The sequence below is a fragment of the Cryptomeria japonica genome, chromosome 6, assembly GCF_030272615.1.
Source record: "Cryptomeria japonica chromosome 6, Sugi_1.0, whole genome shotgun sequence".
NCBI classification, from domain to species: Eukaryota; Viridiplantae; Streptophyta; class Pinopsida; order Cupressales; family Cupressaceae; genus Cryptomeria; species Cryptomeria japonica.
In genome coordinates, this window is record NC_081410.1 from 555723679 (window position 1) to 555729814 (window position 6136).

Here is a 6136-nt window from a genome sequence, read left to right on the forward strand (position 1 = left end):
CACGTGATATCCACCATTATGGCTTATATATGGATATCTCCTCACGTAATATCCACCATTATGGCTTATCCATAGATATCACTTCACGTGACATCCACCATTATGGATTATATATAGATATCTCATGTAATATCCACCGTTATGGATTATCCATAGATATAACCTCATGTGCTATCCGCCATTATGGCTTATCCACAGATATCACCTCACGAGATATCAACCATTATTGTGAGATCGTCACCTCACAATGATGGTAAGATGCACAAGTGCTCATTATTGTGAGATTGTCACCTCACAATGGTATTCACCATAGTTGATCCAGAGGGTAAACACACAAGTACAAGAAAATCACCACGAACTCTCTCACGTGGTGTTGTCATGGTGTCACACACATGACATCCACCATGAACCATATCAGAGGGTGGAGATAAGGGCTTACACCTCAAGTCTCTCTCAAGGAGAAATGCATTCACAAGAGTTTACACTTTAAACTTCTCTCTCAAAGAGAAGAATTCATTAGTATAAAATATAAATAGATCAATGATGTTGAGACTCAATCTCAGCTAGGGCTTCATTCTCCACCATACCAAGTTTATCTCGAAAGTACACAAACTTTATCCTGGAAAGAGGCTTGGTGAGAATTTTTGTCGTCTGCTCATCAGTACTAATGTATCTCAACTAAATAGCATTCCTTTGCACCATATCTCTAGTATAGTGATATTTGATCTCCACATTCTTTGACCTATTAAGAAATACAAGGTTGGAGTCTGCATCACACTTGGTGAGTTCCAAGCTCACCAAGTATCCATCTATTCAGGAATGTCTTGACCTAGGTGTCAGCATAAAGACCTTTCAACCTACACACATGGAACTCCATCCTGTGAATCATAACCCTCTGACTGTTATAGTTTCCTGACTGCTAAAGAAACCATCTTGACATGGTCTACTCCCTCTGAATAAAAAATGACCACGATCCTCCAAATTCAACTGAAGCAGGTCCTCTAGGTATTCCCTATGTCACAGAAGCATACCCTGCTCATATGGTTCCAATCATGGAAGAAACCTTACTCCAAGAGACTTATCATCTAGTATGATCTACATACGGCTGAAAGTGTTAGATTCAAGACCACCTTGGACCCACTGTCATAAGATCGAGCCCTAGATCAGATAGGAATATGACCATCCTGAGATTAGAACAAAATCCCCTTGCAGTTTGCTCCCTCTCACTAGGAGAGCTCTCTTGTCTCAACTTTGCTACCTTCAATGAATATAATGTTGTCTTTTCGTTGCACCCCTTCAAGCAGTGGATGAAGTTAAAACAAAACAAAACGCAACCCAAGAGCGACTAGAATTTTAAATCTCCTCTATTTCTAATCGTCCCAAAGGGCCATGTGAGGAAGACAAATAAAATTGTACCCTCACTTTGGATTCTTCACTTGTCAATTACCTTCTTCTTGCTCCTGTCTATGAGAGTTTGCATCCTTCTTGTGACTTCCTTGTTCCTTTGATCTTTCAATCAATGTCTTCCAAAGTTAATCAAGTTTCGTCATAAAATATTTGTTAATGTGACCATAAGGATGTCGGTCAGGTTTGACATTTTGGTTTTGTGTTGCATCTGTCGCCAATAAGAAATGACATTGGCTTTAACAACACAACCAGGAGGACCGTAATCATACAATCCAGCAACCCTTCTGTAAATTTGTAAGGATGGGATATAAAAGAGCCCCCTTTTGAGTGTATTGTTGATGGCCTGATGGAAGGCCTCTTTGTTGAGAGTGGCAGTGTCGTCCTCAACGGAGAGTTTGGCCTGCAACTCTTGCAACTTGAGCTTAAGGTTTTTCAAATTGTTAACGACCCTTTCAATATCATCCTGGGGCAACTTCACTGCTTTCATTGCCTGAACTGCATCGCCTTGCTTCTCCACCATGATCTGCTTTTCCCTCAATGCATGCCTCCATTACTCCTCAAATCCCAAAACGCCTCTGGATATTCTTTGAGGCTAAAACTACATATGACCTTGGAATAACACAGATGCTCTAAGCATTGAATTTCCATAGGTTGCCGACATTGTATCTATGACATTTTTTTTTCACTAAGAATGATCTCGACTGGATAAAAATAATAAAGATATTGACTTCACGATGCCTTTGGGAATGATTCGGATTGTCTTCATATATGATGGGAATGGTGCACAGAATCGAACACTGCTCTAATACCATGTTGAATTTTAAATGCTCGTTTAACCACGGGCAATGATTTGCCCTCCCAACCATAGACAATTCACAATTGTCTCCCCCAAGCATCCCGGTATGTCAATCTGCAATTGTATTACATTATTCTTATCACTTATTGAATGAGATCACATATCTCATTATATATGCGAGAGGTGACTTTTCACCAAGGGTCACCACACTTCACATGTGACCCTATTAATTTAATAATTATATTATTACATAATAATATAGTTTTATATCTTACAATAATAATATAATATTATTATCAATATAATTATTATATTATCGATCACAATAATTATATTATCACAATATTATTATAATATAATTATATTATCACACTAATTATAATATAATTATATTATCTCAACCTTTATGTTATCTATGTCGGCCTAAAGGAATCCAACCATAGCTACAATAACATTAACATGAAGGAGAACAAAACCTATACAAAATTTGACCAAGGGAGACCCATTAAGAAATATCTTAAATTAGTTATCTATGATGGGAATAACAAGGCCAAAAGGGAAAAAGATGGCAAAAATACCACTATTTTGGGCACCAACAAACACCATGGATCCACAACATGCAACCACATACAAGTGGTGTACTCATACATGCAACCACATGGATGATGGACATAGTAACATGCAATCTATGGATCTGATGATGCAATAACATACAACCCATAGATCATTTTTGCAATTGCATGCATCCCACAAATCCCTTCATGCAACTTGTGAATCCACCTATGTAACTAAATTCTTCATTTTAATTCTAAATCAATCAAAAATAGTGTCATTGAATCTAGATCTCCACCTTTATGTTTGTTATTTTCTGTTTGAGAAATAAAATTACCTATGTAATGCTCTTACCAAACAAGGATTAATATCACAAAGAAGACATTCATTCCAACCCAAAACTAGACTCTAATACCAAGCAAAAGGAAACTAAATAGTTCCTATATTAATTCAAAGTAAAAAGCAATGCAAATAAATTCACATCTATAAAATAACAATAGAGAAAATAATGAAAAGACAAGATATGCCCTAAGAAAACCCTTTAAATAAAAGTCCATCCACCAAAATGCACTTGATGTATTATCAACAACAAAGAATTACAACACTCGAGAGCCAATGGTCTATTTGGAGAAATAAATTTTCAAGTACTTGCTTTTAGAATCAATTCAACAACATAATCCTTACAAATACATAGTCAAGGTTCCATGATCCTAACTTGGACACTCAAATCCAAAGTCAAAATTCCATCACATAAAAAGTGTTCAGGAGTCTCATAATCCACTTAGGTATGGCTCTCACCTAAATGTTCTTACATGTCATGTAGATTCTTGCAAGTGCATACATTCTTAAACATCATAGATTCTTTTATGCATCATACAATTGCATGAATACTCTTATACATCTTACATGACATAAATACTCTTACAACACATCATTAATCTCTATATTGGGAGACAAAATAGTCACCTCTTACTTTCATGAACAATAGAAGGTCAAATTAGTTAATTACATTGGTCGATTGTGGCCCATTGCGAAAGTCCTACTTTGATGCACCACAATACCTTGATGCCACTAATTGACAACCAAATTGCTGAATTTTGGTAGATTGTGGCCCATTGCCAAAGTCCTAATTTGATGAACCTCACCTTGACGCAACTAACTGACGATCAGATTGCTGAATTTTAAAAAGATTGGTGTCTAATATTTAGGCGCAAATTGACGAAAGGATCTAATCTTCCTTAGCTATGCTGAAGTGCAACCGGAAATTTTTTAGTCCTTAGAGATCTATAAAGCCAAAGCTCTTCATTAACAGTAGTTTTTTTCTCTATGTACTCAATTGCAATCTATATGCAATGAATTATTCATTGTTTTGTAAATAATATTTAGTCAGCTTTAACATCAAACTATTTGACATTATTTACTTTATTTATTTTTATAAGGATGCTGGTAGAATTTAACTTAGAAAAAGGAAAACAACATTTACTAGGAGACTGGAGATTAGAAATGGGTATCCTCTCCCTCCCTCTCTCTCTCTCTCTCTCTCTCTCTCTCTGTGTTTACAAATACCTACATCTTCTGGTGACTATTTGTAATGCAATCATATCGTTATTCTTGGTACTACTACACATTTCCAAGTGACTTTGAACAAAACACATCTACAAAGAGGTGAATTTAATCATTTAATACAATTTACTAACTAATCCATTAGGTTATCCAGTCTGAGGACTTCCTGAGGAACTCAACCAAAGTTGAGGCCTTTCACAACTAATCTACTTATATGTCTCATGTCTATCATCAAAACCACCCCAATTGAGTCAGCAATCTGCCAGAAGGGAGATTAGTGAATGTCTCGAGGATGTTTATGTTCCAATATACCTAGAATGGTGATAAAATAGAGCAGAAGGTGAGAGACTCGAAATTATACACTCACTGTAGATGGATCAGTTGAAACTTGACCAACTTCCAATATGGTACCCTGAATTGTTCTGGTAGTGTGATAGGCATGGCTACCTACCCAATACCTTAATTATGATGCAGATGATGTGACTAGTTTTGTATCTCTGATAAATTCAAGTATTTGCATTGTAGATCTTGGATTGAATGCAAATTATTAGTAAAGCTTGATAAGTTAGGAGATTGCTGACTTGGTTCTCTAAATTTTATTTAAGTGATTGGCAGACACTACTGGACTAGAACTCAAATGCTTAGGCTACCATTCTTTCAGAAAATTGGACTCACCACCTTGTGAACATTGATCTATATGTAATTTTGAAGAGATTTGGCATGGATCATCCGTTGTATTTTGTGGAAGCCCCATTGACAGTACATGTGAAATATCTATAGCTAACTCCACATATACTCTTGATTAGAGTGACAACATATTAGCAGTTGTCAGTTTAAACATTACTGTTGAACAGGGTTGTGAGGACACTTTATCAGCAATTGTTAATTCAAAATTTACTTGAGAACTGAGCAATGACAATGTTGTCTTATCAGTTCTATTCTTAACAATAGAACTATATCTTCTACTTTGTTCCTTGCTAATAAAAGTTTTCCTAATTCTGAGATGTTCATATCCTCTTGATAAATGTTGAGTGATTTCTTGTTTTTACATAAATAAAAATTAAATAGTTTTTTTTTCAATCCTACGCATTCAATTTTAAATTGTAATTATTTTTTTCTCTACAATTGTAATCAATGACTTGAAGGAAAATAAATTCATTCCTGGAAGCTTAAAAGTATGATGGAAACAATTTGGAAATTTGGTGTTTGCTTTCCAAGTCTGAATATATTGAATTTAAACACTGTTACCGAGAGGCAAACAAAGTGGCCGATAGGCTCTCAAATTTGGCAATTGAAAGTGATTCTATTTATTTGGAAAGATCCCCTCCTTTCCACGGTGTCATTGGCTGATTGTGCCTTTGTTGAGCACTCCTCGCTGGCATTGAGGCATTGGTTTTTTGCTAATAATTTTTTTGTTGCGTAGCTGCAGATTTCTCTTTTCAAGTCCCAAGGTCCAGTGCGTGTGGACTTATTTCTCTGTGCTTCCTCTCTCTAGTGTTCCCTTTGGTGACTGTTCACAAGTGTCTGGGTGGCAAAGGCCATCCTTCAGCTACCTTAAGCATGACATTGCATTTCTTGCAGCATGGTGTCTCAGTTTGGATTTCTTTGGTCTGAGATTTTGGATCATGTTTCTAGATTTTCTTTGTTGCAGAATTATGACATTAATTTCTTTAAGACTTTAAGTCTCTCATCTGTGCCGTGGAGGATTCTGCTCCCAACTTGCTTTTGGGAACATCGAGCTCTCTTCCTGTCGACTATGAGAAGCTTAGCCATGCATTCTTATTTCCCCGCTTTGATGTGGAGGTGGCAATTCACACT